This window comes from Myxine glutinosa, unplaced genomic scaffold, assembly GCF_964187855.1.
Source record: "Myxine glutinosa unplaced genomic scaffold, kmMyxGlut1.1 SCAFFOLD_1649, whole genome shotgun sequence".
Classification (NCBI taxonomy): Eukaryota; Metazoa; Chordata; class Myxini; order Myxiniformes; family Myxinidae; genus Myxine; species Myxine glutinosa.
This window is the reverse complement of record NW_027617744.1, coordinates 52134-72528: the sequence shown is the minus strand read 5'-3', so window position 1 is coordinate 72528 and position 20395 is coordinate 52134. Positions and strand designations below refer to the sequence as shown.

At 43.5% G+C, this 20395-nt stretch overlaps 1 protein-coding gene across 1 annotated transcript in view; it reads right to left on the bottom strand.

Annotated features, from left to right (window-relative positions):
- The window catches only part of LOC137427408 (uncharacterized), a 36111-nt gene extending 16165 nt beyond the window's left edge, over positions 1–19946 (bottom strand). Inside the window, exon 1 of the mRNA XM_078769183.1 lies at positions 19781–19946. The gene's annotated coding sequence lies outside the window, so the exon portion shown is untranslated. The remainder of the gene's footprint in view (positions 1–19780) is intronic.
- Positions 19947–20395: the final 449 nt, after the last annotated feature.

The window sequence follows — 20395 nt, the reverse complement described above, 5'->3', positions numbered from 1 at the left end:
ACTGTGGGCATCTCGGATTGCTACTGGCTAATGAGATTCGCGTGCGATGTATCTTTGACGTTTCCTTGCCCATACACTGGGATGTTCCATGCATGTTAAAGGTTCTATAATAAACCGCTTGTAAACAGTTCTAGTGCTTCCCGGGTTTCTTCCTGAGGGTGGGGGAGACGGGGGAGACGGGCGCCACAAATTCCTATATATTTTTGAGGTCAAAAGGCCAAAAGGTCAACATAGGCCAAAGGTCAACAACAATTTCAAATTTCTAAAATCCTCAATTTTAACCCGATTGACTTAAAATTTGTATAGGATTTTCATATCAGCAAACTGAATTCAACCACCAACTATTTTTTAGATCAGCATAGGCCAAAAGGTCAACATAGGCCAAAGGTCAACAACAATTTCAAATTTCTAAAATCCTCAATTTTAATCCGATTGACTTAAAATTTGAACAGGATTTACATATCAGCGAACTCAATTCAACCACCAACTATTTTTGAGGTCATCATAGGCCAAAGGGTCAACATAGGCCAAAGATAAACAACAATTTCAAATATCTAAAAACGTCAATTTTAATCCGATTGACTTAAAGTTTGTATAGGATTTTCATATCAGCAAACTGAATTCAACCACCAACTATTTTTTAGATCAGCACAGGCCAAAAGGTCAACACAGACCAAAGGTCAACAACAATTTCAAATTTCTAAAATCCTCAATTTTAATCCAATTGACTTAAAATTTGAATAGGATTTACACATCAGCTAACTGATTTCAACCACGAACTATTTTTGAGATCAGCATAGGCCAAAAGGTCAACATAGGCCAAAGGTCAACAACAATTTCATATTTCTAAAATCCTTAATTTTCATCAGATTCACTTGAAATTTGAATGGGATTTATATATCAGCGAACTCAATTCAACCACAAACTATTTTTCAGATAAGCATAGGCCAAAGGTCAACCACCTTTTTTTGAATTTCTAAAATCCTCAATTTTAATCCGATTGACTTAAAATTTGTATAGGATTTACACATCAGCTAACTGAATTCAACCACCAACTATTTTTGAGATCAGCATAGGCCAAAAGGTCAACATAGGCCAAAGGTCAACAACAATTTCATATTTCTGAAATCCTCAATTTTCATCCGATTCACTTTAAATTTGAATAGGATTTTCATATCAGCGAACTGAATTCAACCACCAACTATTTTTTAGATCAGCATAGGCCAAAAGGTCAACATAGGCCAAAGGTCAACAACAATTTCAAATTTTTGTAATCCTTAATTTTCATCCGATTCACTTGAAATTTGAATGGGATGTACATATTAGGGAACTCAATTCAACCACCAACTATTTTTGAGATAAGCATTGGCCAAAGGTCAACCACTTTTTTTTGAATTTCTAAAATCTTCCATTTTCAGCCAATTGACTTGAAATTTGAAGAGGATTTACACATCAGCTAACTGAATTCAACCATCAACTATTTTTGAGATCAGCATTGGCCAAAGGTCAACAACAATTTCAAATTTCTAAAATCCTCAATTTTCATCCGATTCACTTGAAATTTGAATGGGATTTACATATCAGCGAACTCAATTCAACCACCAGCTATTTTTGAGGTCATCATAGGCCAAAGGGTCAATATAGGCCAAAGGTCAACAACAATTTCAAATTTATAAAATCCTCAATTTTCATCCGATTCACTTGAAATTTGAATGCGATTTACACATCAGCAAACTGAAATCAACCACCAACTATTTTTGAGATAAGCATCGGCCAAAAGGTCAACATAGGCCAAAGGTAAACCACTTTTTTTGAATTTCTATAATCTCCCATTTTCATCCAATTGACTTGAAATTTGAAGAGGATTTACACATCAGCGAACTGAATTCAACCTCCAACTATTTTTGAGGTCAACATAGGCCAAAGGGTCAACATAGGCCAAAGGTCAACAACAATTTCAAATTTCTGAAATCCTCAATTTTCATCCGATTGACTTGAAATTTGAATGGGATTTACATGTCAGCTTACTGAAACCAACCACAAAATATTTTTGAGATCAGGATAGGCCAAAAGGTCAACATAGGCCAATGGTAAACAACAATTTCAAATTCTAAAATCCTCAATTTTCATCCAAATGACTTGGAATTTGAATGTGATTTTCATATGGGCGAACTGAACTCAACCACCAACAATTTTTGAGATCAGCGTAGGCCAAAAGGTCAACATAGGCCAAAGGTCAACCACTTTTTTCAAATTTCTAAAATCCTCAATTTTAATCCGATTGACTTAAAATTTGAATATGATTTTCATATCAGTGACTTGAATTCAACCACCAACTATTTTTGAGATTAGCATAGGCCAAAAGGTCAACACAGGCCAAAGGTCAACAACAATTTCAAATTTCTAAAATCCTCAATTTTTCATCCTATTCACTTGAAATTTGAAGAGGATTTACACATCATCTAACTGAATTCAACCATCAACTATTTTTGAGATCAGCATTGGCCAAAGGTCAACAACAATTTCAAATTTCTAAAATCCTCAATTTTCATCCGATTCACTTGAAATTTGAATGGGATTTACATATCAGCGAACTCAATTCAACCACCAACTATTTTTGAGGTCATCATAGGCCAATGGGTCAACATAGGTCAAAGGTCAACAACAATTTCAAATTTCTAAAATCCTCAATTTTCATCCGATTCACTTGAAATTTGAATGGGATTTACATATCAGCGAACTCAATTCAACCACCAACTATTTTTGAGGTCATCATAGGCCAAAGGGTCAACATAGGTCAAAGGTCAACAACAATTTCAAATTTCTAAAATCCTCAATTTTCATCCGATTGACTTGAAATTTGAATGCGATTTACACATCAGCAAACTGAATTCAACCACCAACTATTTTTGAGATAAGCATCGGCCAAAAGGTCAACATAGTCAAAAGGTCAACCACTTTTTATAAAATTTCTAAAATCCTCAATTTTCATCCGATTGACTTGAAAATTGAATGGGATTTACATATCAGTTAATTGAATTCAACCAACATCTATTTTTGAGGTCAACATATTATGTCACAAGGTCAACATAGGCCAAAGATCAACGAGTTTTTATAAAATTTCTAAAATCCTCAATTTTCATCTGATTGACTTGAAATTTGAATGAGATTTACATGTCAGCTTACTGAAACAAACCACAAAATATTTTTGAGGTCAACATCGGCAAAAATGTCAACATAGGCCAATAGTCAACCACTTTTTTTTGAATTTCTAAAATCCTCAATTTTCATCCAATTGACTTGAAATTTGAAGAGGATTTACAGATCAGCGAACTGAATTCAACCACCAACTATTTTTGATATCAGGATAGGCCAAAAGGTCAACATAGGCCAATGGTAAACAACAATTTCAAATTTCTAAAATCCTCAATTTTCATCCGAATGACTTGGAATTTGAATGTGATTTTCATATCGGCTACCTGAATTCAACCACCAACAATTTTTGAGATCAGCGTAGGCCAAAAGGTCAACATAGGCCAAAGGTCAACCACCTTTTTCAAATTTCTAAAATCCTCAATTTTAATCCGATTGACTTAAAATTTGAATATGATTTTCATATCAGTGAACTGAATTCAACCACCAACTATTTTTGAGATCAGCATAGGCCAAAAGGTCAAGATAGGCCAAGGGTCAACAACAATTTCAAATTTCTAAAATCCTCAATTTTTCATCCTATTCACTTGAAATCTGAATGGGATTTACATATCAGCTAACTCAATTCAACCACCAACTATTTTTGAGATCAACATAGGTCATAAGGTCAACATAAGCCAAAGGTCAAGCACTTTTTTTGAATTTCTAAAATTCTCAATTTTCATCCAATTGACTTGAAATTTGAAAAGGATTTTCATATCAGCTTACTGAAACCAACCACCAACTATTTTCGAGGTCAACATAGGCCAAAAGGTCAACATAGGTCAGATTTCCAAAATTGTCAATTTTAAACCGATTAACTTAAACTTTGAAGACTATTTTCATATCAGGTCACTGAATTCAACCACTAATTATTTTTGAGGTCAAAAGGATTCTGTACTGAGTTTCATTCTACTCTGTTCTGTTTTGCCAAGTGTCACTCCATGAGTGGTTTTTCATTTGTTTGTTTGTCTGTCTATCTGTGACCAGCATATCTCAAAAGGTTATGGGTGAATTTGGAAGAAACTCGATGGACAGTTTAGGTGTGTGACAAGGAAGAATTGATTCGATTTCGGTGAAGAGCTGGATACTATCATTTATCAAGTGATTCTTTTCCATTGAGTGATGGGGCAAAAACAATAATATAGCACGATATCTCAAAAAGTTATGGACGGATTTGTACTAAACTTGGTGGACAGTTTGGGTGTGTGACAAGAAAGAATTTATTTGATCTCGGTGAAAATCCAAATCCAGATCCGAGAATCTTGAAATTTTAAAAGCGATTCTTCACCATTGGGCCTCGAGTTGCTCTCTACTCTTGTTGTGCTTGTGTGTTATCACCGTCAACCACCGTCAACAACACCCACTCCTCCAATGTTGCAAAGGTTCACAGAGCTCCACAAAGTTCTCCGCACGATCACACATGAGACAGCCGCAGTCGACCGAGACATAAGCCAGTCTGAGAGAGATCCTGAGCGATTCTTCTTCCTCCTTTTTCGAACCTTCTCGCTCTCACGTGACGCCGTCCAATCACCCGAGCTCCATTGGATCACCCCATCTCCACGACCAATCACAAAGGTCGGGGCGTGGCCTGCTGGTTAAGATCCCCTGGGGGTAGAGTTTAGCCATCGTTCGGGAATGTTCGTCTTCTGTCGGTAATTATGGGGCGGTTGGCCGGGATACCATAATGTCCGGTACTGTCGGTGATTATGTCGGTTGTTGTGGTTTAATGGAGAACTCATTGTTATTGTTGTTGTAAAATTGGAGGAGAAGGTCACAGGAGGCAATCACATACTGGGAGAAACTAGCCTTTGACCCTACCGAGTTAATATAAAACCACCCCCCGTGTGGTTACACGTAAACGATCTTAAGCTCACAGTTTTTCTACTTAAATACAACGAGATTGGCTTCCCATTCACACACAGTATATGCTACCCTACACAGTTCTATCTCCACGATGGTATTTCATCCCCTACCCCCACAAACGTAACAATATTTTGGTTCAGGCCCGGATCCAGATCCGGCGTATGAGTGGATGCAAAACATAAACTGTTCACCATAGCGGAGATGTACTCTCGACCTAGCATTCTAGTTTCATGATGCTTTCAAATCAACCTTAATATACAGAGTCTTCACAAATTACACCAAATTGCAGGGGGGTGAATGCTTTTGCAGGACATTGACCAATCGAGTAAACTTCCGCCTCCGGTTCCTCCGGCGAGAACCTCTGCTTGCGGTTCCTCTAGTGAGGAAGTGTCCTTCAAGCTCTCCACATCATCAAAGTTAAGTATTTTCCCATTCGTGTCTTTGTCAAATTTCCACTGGTTATTTTACTGTGCATGTGTTGCTGTGTATGTATGTGTTCCTGTGAATGTGTTACTGTGTGTTTCTCGTTAGTCTTGGTTTGTAATAATTACTAGCATGACTCGGCGCGCTCCGCGCGCCTCACCACACGTCTTTTCAGAGGGGTAGGGATCTTTGACCATTTCGGTGTCTTTTGGGTCTTCATGGTGTTTTGGGTCTTCAGGGCCATTTGGGTCTTCAGGGTCTTTTGGATCCTCTGGGCCTTTAAGGGTATTTTGGGTCTTTGAGGTGTTTTTGGGTCTTCAGGGTCTTTTGGGTCTTTCGTGTCTTCAGAGGCTTTTGGGTCTTTTGGGTCTGTGGGGTCTTCAGGGGCTTATTGGGGCTTCAGGGTATTTTTGGTCTTCAGGGTCTTTTGGGTCTTTGGTGTCTTTTGGGTCTTCAGGGTCTTTTGGGTCTTCGGGGTGTTTTGGGTTTTTGGGGTATTTTGGGTCTTTGCGGTGTTTTGGGTCTTCGGGGTGTTTTCAGTCTTCGGGGTGTTTTGGGTCTTTGGGGTGTTTTGGGTCTTCGGGGCGTTTTGGGTGTTTGGGGTGTTTTTGGGTGTTCGGGATGTTTTGGGTGTCCAGGGTGTTTTGGGTGTTCGGGGTGTTTTGGGTCTTCAGGGTGTTTTGAGTCTTCAGGGTGTTTTGGGTTTTGGGTTTTAGGTTTTGGGTCCCTATCTCCCTCCCCTCCTAAACTCCATCCTCACCCCTCCCTTTCAATTCTCCCCTCACTCCTCTCTTCCTAAACTCCCTCCTCGCCCCTCCCCTCCAAATCTCATCCCTTGCCCCTCCCCTTCTTATCTTCCTCCCCATCCTCCACTTCAGATCTCCCCCTTCACTTCTCCCCTTCAAAACTCCCCCCTCCCCTTCAAAACTCCCACCTCACACCAGCCTTTCAAAACTCCCCACTCACCCCTCATCTTCAAAACTCCTCCCCACCCATCCCCTTCTCATCTTCCCCCCTACCATCTTTCTCCAATTCTCCCCTCTCCCCCTCCTCCTCAAAGCTGCCTAATCCCCTCTTCCTCTCCCTTCCATCCCATACCGCCACCTCCTCCAACCTTCTACTTTGCTCTGCCCCCGCCCCTCAAACAACCCCTCAATGTCCCTCGTTCCATCACCATCAAACCTTTTATCCTCCTCATCCTTCCCTTTCTCCTAGCTCTTCTGCAATCTCTGACACACCGTCAACAGCCCTCCCGACCTCCCCCTCTCACCCCTCATCTCACCCTACCCCTCCCCTCCCCTGCCTGCATCCGATGCTCCCCCTTCCTCTTCCGTAACGGTATGGACCTAAAAAATCCAGGGCCTTCGCTCAAATCTGTTTGATCTCTCCATACAGGCTGCTTGTGACAAACCAGACTTAATCTGCTTAACAGAAACTTTCCTCCTTCAAGATGTCTCTGATTCCTTAATATCTCTTCCTGGTTACTCCCTCCTCTGGTGTGATAGACCTGAGCCTCGTCCTGGTGGTGGGGTGGATATTTTTTTTAAATCAAATACTCTCTTCCTCACTCTCCCTGCACTGCCCTCTCTCCACCCCACCCCCAGGAGTACCTCTGGCTACGGTTTCCCCTCCAGTCCCACCTTTTGTTCATATGTGTGTGGAACCGTTCTCCAAACAGTGATGACTCCTCTACATCTCGCTGTCTGATAACATGGACCAACTTCTTTCTACTCATCCCAACTCTCTCTTCCTCATCTGTGGCGACTGAAACTGTCATCATGCCAGCTGGCTGGGTGTGGGTTCCTCTCTCACCAGCCACGGCCCCTCAGCAAAACAACAAAATAGTTGTTGGCTGAATTCAGTTTACCGAAATGAAAATCCCATTCACTTTTCAAGTCAATCGGATGAAAATTGAGAATTTTAGAAATTCGAAATTGTTGTTGAGCTTTGGCCTATGTTGACCTTTTGGCCTACGCTGATCTCAAAAATAGTTCGTGGTTGAATTCAGTAAGCTGATATGTAAATCCTATTCAAATTTCAAGTCAATCGGATGAAAATTCAGGATTTTAGAAATTTGAGGATTTTAGAAATTCAAAAAAAGTGGTTGGCCTAAGCTAAGGTTGGCCGAAGTTGGCCTAAGACCTTTTGACCTAAGCTGATCTCAAAAATAGTTGGTGGTTGAATTCAGTTTGCTGATATGTAAATCCTATTCAAATTTCAAGTCAATCGGATGAAAATTGAGGATTTTATCAATTTGAAAAAACGTGGTTGACCTTTGGCCTATGTTGACCCTTTGACCTCAAAAATATATAGAATGTTGTCGGACCATAAACTCTCCCATTTGGTGAAGTTTTGTGAAGATCGGTTTGAAATTGTGACCTGCAGGCAAGTGTAAGTGAGCAGACAGACAAACACACAAACACACACACAAACAACGCACAAACAAACAAACACACAAACACACAATCACACACAAATAAACACACAAACACACAAACAAACACACAAACAAACACACAAACACACACGCAAATAAGCAAGCACACAAACAAACAAACACACAAGCACACAAACAACCACACAAACAAACACACACACACACACACATGTCAAGTAGTAGATTTGTTATTGCCTAAAGTTCAGTTATAGACGTTGGGTGCTAATGTGTTATGATTTATATGATGTCTAAAAATGCTATTTCATAAAGTAAATAAAGGGTTTTTGCTTCGTTTTAGTTTTTGATGAGGAAAGGCTTAAAATGAGGTCATGCTGAACAAACTGTATACGTGTGCTTTTTTCCAGGCTGGTTGTAAAACCACGCCCACATGCGCTTGTTTTTGCGTAATAGAATGACATGATCGTTAACCATATATATTTTGTTTTAATCTCAGCAACGCATGACTCTGTATAAACATGCTTTTGGATTACTCATGTACACAAACCCATAAAATATATGGGTTTGTTTGGCTAAGCATACACTCTCCTCATTGTGAGTTACAGTTCTGTTTTCTCGGAGCCCAGAAAAACAATTGGTCCAAATGATAAAGGAAAGGCTGACTCCCCCGAATGATAACGGTGGGAGGAACCTCTCCCAGTGTTGTTTGTTCCCTCGGAGATTTCCTGATAAAACGTGTCCCTATATAAATGGACTGGGAATCAATGTGTTTTCAGGAAGGCTTGACGTGGCATGTTCTTGCTGTAGATTGCTGTAGACGTCGGTCTCCTCCGGATCCGTATAAGTTGGCTTTAATAAAAAAGCTGCGCCATTTTTCAGGCTATTTGTGGACTTCTTTTGCAAACGAAGAGCTGATTCTTCACAGATGGTACCAGGAGTGGGGTGTCAACAGACGCGGAGGACGGGAAACGGAGCCCGAGGGACAGGAGGAAGGCTGACCTGAGGCCGGCGCCGGCACGTTGATTGGATTAAAGGTGGGAGTTGTTTTATATCAGAGGGCTATTATTCCAAATTCGTACCTTCCTCCCTCGCGCGGGTTCAGTCTCCTTGTCTTCCCCGCTGTCTGCACTCGAACAGAAATTGTAAGTAGAGGCTCATTTAGGCCTCAGAATGGCGTAGCTTTGTTAAAGCCAGGATAAACAAGTAAGGATAGTAAGAGTAACGTTACAATATTTGCGCTGGATAAACATTAAGGGTAAAAAGCTAAGGATAGATTTTGCGCAGGATATCAGTAAGGATTTAACAGGAAGCTTAAAGTTACAGTTAGCACCAGGAGGGGAAAATGAGGTCGGACAGCCATATAGGCTGAAACCAGGTGGCCAAGATTTTTCCAGGAAGGAACAGCCCAGAGACAAGATGGGGTATGCCATTGCATGCCAGGGAACGAAGGGCTGTGGCTAACTGTGGCTAACTTAGGTAGAACTTAAGAGGGCCATAGGAACATGGCCAGTAAAAGGATTTGCGCAGGATATCGGTGAAGATATCGGTGAAGATAACGTTCGGTAAGGGTAACGTTATAACTTAACAAGGGAGAGGGGAAAATGAGGTCGGACAGCCATATAGGTTGAAACCGGGTGGCCAAGATTTTTCCAGGAAGGAACAGCCCAGAGACAAGATGGGGTATGCCATTGCATGCCAGGGAACGAAGGGCTGTGGCTAAACTTAGACGGCCAAAGGGACATGGCCAGGAAGGGTGAAATGCGTAGGTACCAGGTAGGTTTGACAAGAAGGTAGTGACAACTACGAGGTCAAGCCAGGAAGTTCTAGACTAAGTTCTAGACAAGAGGTCCAGATAAAGCAGGCCAGGATCTGGTGGACAAGAGAAAATAAATAAGCTCACAGGAAATGGGCCAGGTGGCCACAGGTTGAGAAGGACAGGTTAGGTTTTGAAATATTGAAAATTGAAGCAGGAGCTGCATTGTAGGAATTTGAAGCTTCAGAGCCAAAGGAAGCAAGTTCAGGAAGCAAAGTTCAGGACAAAACAATTAAGGAGGTAGTTAAACAAGTAAAACAGCGAGTGATGCCGCTGGACCAGATACCAGACCAAGACCCCCCACCCCCCCCAAGACCTGAGCTCAGTCCCGGGGCTCTAGGCAACAACCCCCACCCCCCCCAAGACCTGAGCTCAGCCCCGGGGCTCTAGGCAACACCCCAACACCCCCACCCTGCCTCCCCTTTCCACCTCAACCCACCCCCCGTCCAAACCCGTCCCAAAAAATCCTTTTCCTTGAATGAGAGACGTAACATGAATGAGGAATGAATGTATATTGGGATGTTAATTGACGTGTGTGTCTGGCCAATGTGTTTGTCTGTGTGTCATGTGCAAAGCAGAGGGTTTCGGTGTGAAACTTTGTAAGCGATCTGCTCGACTTGGGGGAAATTCAGGCCGGGAATGTCCATTTTAACGTCTATCCGAGAGAACAGGCGAGGTCCTGAACTGAGTCCGGATTTCCATCTGTTTGGGAGTTGTTTGGGAAGCGAATTGATATAAATCGGGTCAGGAAAGCACCCGGAGTGCCCTTGTCGATCTACTGTTGATATGAAGCGGTTTCTTGGAGATGGTTGCAGAATTCGAATCAATATGTGTGTTTTACTTGAATTAAAGTCATTCAATGGCAGATATTGTGTATTGTATGTGTGGGATGTATCGCTGAGGCAGCTCACCTTTGGAATTGGTGTCATATAGTGCATTTTGGGTCAGAGAGGTCAAGCGTCGGAGATCCTGTTAGCTAGGGATGAGTTCTGACAGCTCAATGTTCTGACAGCTCACTACATGTCAGGTAGTAGATTTGTTATGACAGCACTTTGTTATGACAGCCGACTGCATGTCCCAACGCGAGGTAAACCCCGCCGCGAACGCGAATAGAGGGGCGTGCAGGAAGTGTTGGGATTCGTGTGGAGGCACGAGGGTGCGCGCCAAGACGGGGGGCGGCGTGGCGTCATCGCGTTAAGATGGTAGTGCCAGGTCAATCGGCGATCTCTGAATTTAAATCGGATTTTTGTCATGTGTGTTGTGAAATTAAACGTCTATCCGAGAATCCTGGCTTTATTCGTTTTATTAAAATGTGGTACAAACCTGTGTTTCCGCCGTGCGGCTCCGTGGAAGTTTGGGTAGAGGGATATTGGGTGTTCAGACAGGAGCCGAGCGAGCCGCGAGTCACGGGTGTGCTGTATGAGATTTGCTCAGAGTGCCGGCGATAACTCGCCCACTCTCAGAGGAAGTGTGTGCCCAAATGCATTGTGGGTCATTTCGACTTTGCTGGATGTCGGACGTTCACATGTCAGTATCTTGTCAGAATTAGACATGAGTCATGAGCCATGTCGGAATAGTGGCCGGCTGCGACATATATGCCAGGCAATGTCACAGGACGAATACGTTATTTAAGATGGATTTATAAGATGGATAGATGGATGGATTTATTTAGGATGGTTAAATTAAACGATTTCAAGACAGAGTAATTAATTTCCGGAGCCAAATTCCAACAGGAAGTCTTGTTCATACAGTAAGGTACAGTGCGGAGTGGCGGCTGGAAGATGCATCGAAGCATTTGGGATGATCGATGCGCCGGACAAAGGGTATGCTGGCGAACGATGCTGATAAGGTTAAGTTATTAAAACGCATATGGGTCTGGAGGCAGATAATGTGGGACAAGCTGCCTCACGGGCGCTGCAGGGAGAGTATTTGGAAATTCAATAATTTGAGCAGAAATGTCACGTTTTCAACAGAACGCTGATCCGAGGAAGGAGGACGGTCGAGATTTCAACTGTCGGTATGTGGTGTGGCTGTGCCAAGGTGTGGGCGCGAGGAGGTGCGTTGATGAAGCGTTGTGCGAACGAGGAAGGATGTGCGATGGGCATTGTGAAGCACGCCTCGTACGGAAGTTCCTGGACGGATTGTGACGGTTGTTGGATTCGTAGAAGCTAGCATTTTGCGATGTAGAGCCTCAATAAGGGTCATTTGTCCATTGTCGCCGGACTTGCATTACTTGTGGGATAATAAAGCGCTGGTTACCCCAATTCGAAGTTTGACCTTTTAAAATTTAGTTGACCTTTGTTCGAGATATGCAAGGGAAAGGTCAGAGGGAATTCACTAACCTTGGAAGAACGACAGGCGGAGTCAGTCTACAGGGTGTTGCTTTAACGACAGGATATAGAACCTAAATCTGGAGAGAATATCGGGACATATATTGTGGGTAAAACCAAAATCATGTACGTAATTAGTGGACAGAGAATACAGTACGCTTGGAATTTAATTTAACCGGGCCGAGCGGTGGGGATTTGAGATGGATTTGAGTCACGTTAAAAATGGAGGACATTGGTGAGGATGAAGAGATGCAAGTAACGTGGATTAAATTGTGGTATCACGAGTTGGGTGCCAGAGATATTGTGGTTATTATAACTCACTGAGTATAGGGGGCGCCGGGCGCACCGAGTACAGATCGGGTTGCATGATGGAGCACGCATGCATGGATTTTGGCATTGAGAGTTGAGAATAGAAATTGGCATTTCGATGCTGTGGATTATATTGTACCTGCCCGGAAAGGGGATGTCCTGTGCTGGGGCTGGCGACATGCCTCTGTTATTTGTCTGTCTGTCGGTCTGATTGTAAGTCTTTGGTACTGGGAGGGCTAATTGAGTGCTCAGGCGTCATTGTTCCATGGAGGCAGGAGCTGTGAGTCACAAAATGTAAACGGGAACTTTGTGTAATCATCAAGTTTTTCCATCAAGGAAGGGGTGATGAAAAGTTATTTGTTTTAGTGTGAAGTAGGTTGGTTGCTTACTTGTCACAGTAAGATGAGAGTTGTGTTTTTAAGCTTGGTCTTTGAATGAATTGTTGCTTGGAATGTGTTGATTGGAAAAGTGATTTCTGATCGCTGATCCGATCTGGTTTTGAATTGTTGATTTAATTTTGAATTGATTGGAGGTAATAAGGATTTGTGTTGATTTCCTGATTTGAGTTCATCTGGAAACGAAGACAGATGGGATTAATGTGTATATCAGGAACAATTTGGAAAAGAAATATGGATATATGACATTACTAAAATATAACCAAGCAATTGAGAGTTCTTGGGTTAATGGGATATAAATAAATGCATCTACAAGTTGATGGTTTAAAAAAATTTAGGTCTGGATGATACTTAAACGATGAACAATGTTGGCAATATACAAAGAATGTGACTTGTTTTTTGGGGGGAAAACATGTGGTTTAAATTTGGTTGGCTAAGTTTTAAAGATGGAGATGTTTCGCAGAACTCTTATGATTATTTACATGAGTGGTGGACTATTCCATGGCGAAGCATTTTTCAGTTTTTATGATTAAGGTTTAAGGTCTTTATGATCTGTTTAGTGTATTTTTCAAAGGAGAGGGTTTTGGTCAATGATGATGCCAAGATTCCGGATGTGGATACTGGGAAACCATCGATGTTGGGGGGAATGAAGATTAATTCAGATTTAGCGTAGTTAAGTTCGAGGAAGCTGATCTGAAGCTATAATTTTATTTCAGTTAGGCAGTTTGTCAGGATAGAGTGGGTGGTGGTGGAGCACGATTTGGTGGAGATGAAAAAGCTGGATGTCATCGGTGAAGCAGTGGAATTGGAGACCATGGTGCATTGGCTATGGTGCATGACGGATTAAGTGACCAAGGGGGGATAGGTACAGGACGAAGAGGAGGGGGCCAAGAACTGAACCTTGGGGGACACCTTAAGGGGGAGTGAATTGTGGTGATTAAGCTGTTGTAGATGCTGTCAATTTTGCTTTGGATGAATGGTCCAGGAAGGAAGGAGGGTGCAGGTGGCACCAGGTGTGAGTGCACAGGTGTGCACCAACAGGTGTGTGGAGCAAGGTGGTGGTATCCAGGGAGCTGAGGAGTTTGTTCACGTTGTAAAGGTTTGTTTATTTAGTTTGTTTATTGTAGAGAAGAGTGCTTTTGGGATTCCGGAGCCAGAGTGGATAATTTGAGGGTAGTAGGTGGAGTAGAGGACATCTTTGCAGTGCTGTAGGTGGTCCATGTGAAGCTTGGGGGTGAACTAATTTGGGTTTAATAGGCACAAGCTGGTCTAAACAGGGTGAGGAGGATGGTGTGATTGATGATGTCAAAGGAGGCGTCGAGGTGAGGAGGATGAAAATGTTGAGGTTGCCGGCATCAGAGGAGAGAAAAGGTCGCTGGTGATTTTGAGGAGAGCAGTTTCAGTACTGTGGCTGGAGCAGAATCCGGATTGGGATGTTTCATACAGGTTATTGGCAGAGTGGTGATGTTTGAGTTGAGTGGCCACAGCACGTTCCAAAATTTTTGACAGAAAGGGTAGATTGGAGATGGGTCTGAAGTTATTTAGGGTGTCAGGGTTTAGTCCAGGGTTTTTCCAAAATGGGGGTGAAGTTTCACGAGTTTTTGGGGAAATCAGTATGTGAAGCTGGATTAAGTTGGAACTGCTTGATGAGCCATGGAGATGGATTGGGTTTTGTTGTTGGTTGTCTGGGAGTTCGGTTGTTGCATTGCCAAAGGTTTCTGTGTGGTGGACACACTCGTTGGCTGTTGTCTTGTGTGACGTGGATGAAGATGTATGTGGCTGCGTGTGGCTGCCTGGAGGGGAAGGCGGCTACAGTGGTTGATATTGGCTGTGGATCGTCCGGGGTGCTTCGATTTGCATAAAGGGTGAAGATTGGGATATTACATTATTTTAAGTAAGTATTAGTTATGAGTTCCAGGTGTTGAGCTAGTTATGCTAGTTATCCAGCTAGTTATGAGTAAGTGATTATTTTAGTAAAATTACATGTTTCGCTGTGTTGTTGATCTGGGGACAAGCTAGTTTGATGGGTACCCTGGGGTCTTCAGCGTGTCTATGTGTTTGTCTGGCTGTTACACTAGACTCTGGGATGTGTTTTCATGAGACGAATTTCAGAATTGATGACAATTCAGTGAGTATGGTGGACAACGTGAAGTGGCTGGTGTGAAGGAAGGGGTTGGGAAAGATGGACCCCCTTCACGAATACCCAGTAGGGTAGCTTAATTTCAGACATAACAGTGAGAATCTATTGTGAGCGAATCACAGTGGGTGAGGAAAACATTGTGTGTGACCAGACACCAGAACTGACCAGAATTGAAATTGGAAGTAAACCAGGTTATTTCTATTATTTGTTTATTCGTGAAAATAAATAAATAATAGGGGGAGGTTCATGGAGGTTAATGGTGGTTTGTTTGTGTTAATGGAGGTTAATGGTGGTTTGTTTGTGTTAATTCTAGTTGAAACTCTCGCTGAAGTAATTTTCGTTTATTTTTATTTTTTGATTCGATTTGAGAGTTGAGATGATTGATTTTTTATTAATTTTATAATTTTATTTTTATTGATGTTGGAAACAGGTAATGGGATGCTGAGAGAAGGATGGAATTTAATTTGAATTGGACTGGATTAAATGGGATTGAATTTAAAAATTGAATATTGAATAAAATTGGATCCACTTGGAAAAAAGTGGATTAGGAAATTGGAGACCTGTAGACCAGGCGCTCCCAGGAGACTTGTGGATCAGGTGTTCCACCAGAGGAAAAAGACCAGGTGTTCGTGGAGCACTTCACCTGCAAGAACGCCTTGGAACCAAGGTGGAAGGGACCAGTCCAGGTGTTGCTGACTACACCAACGGCAGTCTTTTGCGAGGGCAAGACTTCGTGGATCCACGCCACGCACTGTAAGTTGGCCATACAAGCACCAGACACCACACCCCCAGAACACAGTAAGGATGGGCCTAATCATAGGTACAATACTATTGATAGCGACAGCAGCTAGGGGAAATTCCGATTCCAATAGATGCGAAAACGAAACCCGACACCTCACCGTAACATGGGGACAAAGAGTATCACCACCATGTTTCGAACAGAAAGCCCTGCACACAAATTGGGTGAACATAAATTGGCTAGCACTGTCGGCAGGGCCTGGACGCGTTGGCATGGTACTACAAAAGCAACGAGAGTTCCGGGAAGACGGGCGAGCTAGCATTAAGACCTTGGCCCAACCAGGATACCAATGGGGAACCCCTGATTTTAAGCTACAAACACGCACACGCCTAGGGAAAGACATGACCATGCAGGTCCGGTGCAGCGTCTGGACCCCTGGCGCGGCCGGTGGCGAAAGGAACTACATACCATGCATCGAATACATACTCACGCCACAACCCCAGAATAAGGCCCCAAAGAAGGGTGAAAACACATATTGGAAAGTGGCCAGGGAGGTGGCAACAATTCAAAATAGGACACACTGCTGGTCGTGCATGCGCTTTCCCCAAGCAGGCACCACAGGAATACACATGATAGTGCTACCTCTGTCCCTCAATGACCTCTGCTCACAACCTATCGATTCCCCATGTTTAGTCACCACGCTGGAAAGAGAAGGGGTTGACAACGGCAAGAGTTGCAATCGACAATTTAATTATCGCCCGTCAATGATTGCCCATGTGGCCGAGAGGCCTGCCCCCGTCTGGGTGAAACCACAGAAAGGGAGGGTCTGCCTCCAGGGTTCCGGCCACTTGCGTATGGGAGAATCAGAATGCGCCTACACTCTCCCCGGGAAGCTGGGACAAGGGAGCTCGGGGATTACATTACGAATAGTACTGCAAGATAAACGCAACCACAACATAACGGCTATAACATTCTCTAGGGGGGTTAGTAGGATTAATGGGGTGGTAAAGGGACTCCAGTGCTTATCCACCCACCTGGTCCCACCCCATGGGACAATGTTTATATGCGGCGACAAGGCTTACCCCTATTTACCAAATAATTGGGGGGGCACATGTTATCTGGGTTCAGTCCTTCCTGACGTTGAGATACTGGATGAGCTAGACCCAAAGTCCTTGGACAGGCGTTATAAGAGGTCAGTCATGAATGAAGATGGAACCACTAAACTACACGGGAGTCTATGGGAAAAGGTGTTTGGTTTCTTCTTCCCAGGAGCGGGCACAGTCATGGATAGTTTCCGAATAGACAAATTGGCTTTGACCCTAGAAAAGGTGGCAAACGACACCGCTACGGCTCATGACATACTATTGGACACGGTAATTCACATGCGTACAATGGTGATGCAGAATCGGGTGGCTTTGGACATGCTCCTGGCAGAGAAAGGAGGGGTATGCGGAATTATAGAGGGAAAATGTTGCACTTACATACCCGATCCATCTGAAGGAGTGTCAGCCGCAATAGTGAGACTAAGGGAAACTAGCCACGCCCTGACGATCGATCGGATCGCGCGCGAAAATTCTTATACATTTAGCTGGCTCACTGACTGGTTCCAGGGATGGACGGGCACCATAGTGAAGTGGTTATTGACCGCACTGGCTGTGATAATCGGGGTAGTAATTTGGGGGGCACTAATGAAATCTCTAGTCCTCCTCTGTATGAGAAAGTATTTTACAGGATGGAAAGTGAAGAAGCCGCCGACAACAACTATGGCTCTGACCACAGAGGCCGTCGACCTGAACGGGTCCTTCAACAAGGCAGTTGCGACCGGCGCTCCAGAAAATTGCATTGAATTTTGTGGCAACTGTGATACTTGTGTGGATCCCATGTGGGAACTGGCTGCTGCCTGTAACGGTGTATGTGATGACTGTGATACTTGTGCTATAAACCCCTTGCGTGTACTGGCTAACGCTGCTTATGTATTACAAGCGGACAGCTGCACGCCCCTTCCGACCCAACTATGGATCTGATTGCGACACTGGGTCTGGCGGTCGAGGGACCCGACGTGGATATCCTAGACCCGCAAGCCGACCAGGCGCCCATGGGAGACTTTGACATAAAGGAAGTCCCTCTCTTTTCTTCAAATGTTTCGGATCTCTTTTCTTCAAATGTTTCGGATCTCTTTGATCCACATGTTGCGGATCTCTTTGCTTCAAGTGATTCGGATTCGGATTTTTACGCTCTGTACCCTGACCAGGAAATTGAGACACAAGATACTGACGACATTTTGTATTCCCCAGAACAGCAACACGTGAGGGACCTCATGGGCATGACCGTTGATTAACTTCGAAGATCTGCAAGGACTGCGTCTGCAAAGGGTGGGGGGAGCCAGTTCCGCAGGGGAAGTGATGCACCCTCTGGCGGAGCAGAACCTCATCTGGACCAGACGTCTTCGTTGTGGATCCGAAACGTTAATGAACTTTCATGCTTTGAGCCCTCAGGCTCCGAGCACGCACCACACGACACGTTCGCCAAATGCACGGGCGAGGCGCTTTGGGCGCACGGTATGCCCTTGGGAAATACCCGCATTACACAATTATTTTTCAATAAAGCCCGATGTGGCACGTTGTCTCTTAAGATACTTTGTCTCGACGAGACAAGAGGAAGGAATGTCAAGTAGTAGATTTGTTATTGCCTAAAGTTCAGTTATAGACGTTGGGTGCTAATGTGTTATGATTTATATGATGTCTAAAAATGCTATTTCATAAAGTAAATAAAGGGTTTTTGCTTCGTTTTAGTTTTTGATGAGGAAAGGCTTAAAATGAGGTCATGCTGAACAAACTGTATACGTGTGCTTTTTTCCAGGCTGGTTGTAAAACCACGCCCACATGCGCTTGTTTTTGCGTAATAGAATGACATGATCGTTAACCATATATATTTTGTTTTAATCTCAGCAACGCATGACTCTGTATAAACATGCTTTTGGATTACTCATGTACACAAACCCATAAAATATATGGGTTTGTTTGGCTAAGCATACACTCTCCTCATTGTGAGTTACAGTTCTGTTTTCTCGGAGCCCAGAAAAACAATTGGTCCAAATGATAAAGGAAAGGCTGACTCCCCCGAATGATAACGGTGGGAGGAACCTCTCCCAGTGTTGTTTGTTCCCTCGGAGATTTCCTGATAAAACGTGTCCCTATATAAATGGACTGGGAATCAATGTGTTTTCAGGAAGGCTTGACGTGGCATGTTCTTGCTGTAGATTGCTGTAGACGTCGGTCTCCTCCGGATCCGTATAAGTTGGCTTTAATAAAAAAGCTGCGCCATTTTTCAGGCTATTTGTGGACTTCTTTTGCAAACGAAGAGCTGATTCTTCACACACACACACACTCACAAACACACACACGCAAACAAACACACAAACAAACAAACACACAAACAAACACACAAGCAAACACACACACGCACGCACACACACAAACAAACACACACACACACACACACACACAAACACACAAACAAACACACAAACACACAAACACACACACAAACACACAAACACACAAACAAACACACAAACCGGAGTGATCAACATTGTTGTCAAAAAAAAATTTTTGCGAAGAAACAAACGGACTCAAATGTAACACCCTTTCCTCTGGTGAGGGTAACCAGAACGGCACTTAGTAGGGAACAAACATCCGCCGGGTTGGCCACATCACTCAATGGTGAAGATTCACTTACAACCTGTCCACAACCTGTCACACACACAACCGGTCCACCAGGTTTCGTCCGAATCCATCCATAACTTTTTGAGGTATCCTGCGATGTATCGTTTTGGCCATATCTCTCAATGGTGAAGATTCACTTTAAAAATTAAATAATTATCATATCCGAATCCATATTCAGATCTTCACCCAAATCGAATCGATTCTTCCTTGTCAGACACAAAACATCTCCACTAAGTTTTGTCCGAATCCATCCATAACTTTTTGAGATATTTTGTTCACAAACAAACAAACATTCAGGGGTGAAAACATAACCTCTATCCACCTTTGGTGATGCAGGTAACACTTCATGGGTGTTAAAATCACCTCCATTACATCGATCATTGGATCAAAACATTACCTTACATTGAATCACCCCTCTTTCCTGAAGGGAAAATTTGCTTACCTTTTGCTTACCTTTCTCGTTAGCGCCGAGTCGGGATGAATGGATTGTGTTCACCGAGACCCCTCGTACACCTGTGTCTGTGTGTGCAACGTGACTCCTTCTCCGTACACCTATACCTGTGTGTACAACGTGGCTCCTCCTCCGTACACCTGTACCAGTGTGCACAACGTGGCTCCTCCTCCGTACACCTATACCTGTGTGTACAACGAGGTAGGGTGAAGGTAGGGTGAAGGGAGGATAGGTAGGGTGAGGGCAGGAGAGGTAGCGTGAGGCGTGGGGAGGTAGGGTGAGGGGAGGAGAGGAGAGGTCGGGTGAGGGGTGAGGAGGTAGGGTGAGGCAATGCCCTAATTGAGTTCACAATACTGGAGATCAGCGAACTTAACAATGGACGCCATATTGTAACCCAACTGTTCATGTGCGGTGCAGCAATCATTACGTACCATTGGAAGTACCTTTGCCACATCTTAGAACCTTCAGACCTTTACAGATCTTTGACTTTAGACCCCTTAGATGTTTACAGACCTATGGCTTCACATCCAAAATCTTTTAGCCCCCTTAACTTTGATCATTTTCACCGTTTCAGACTTTTGATTTAGACCCTCAGACCATTAAGACCCCGACCTCTT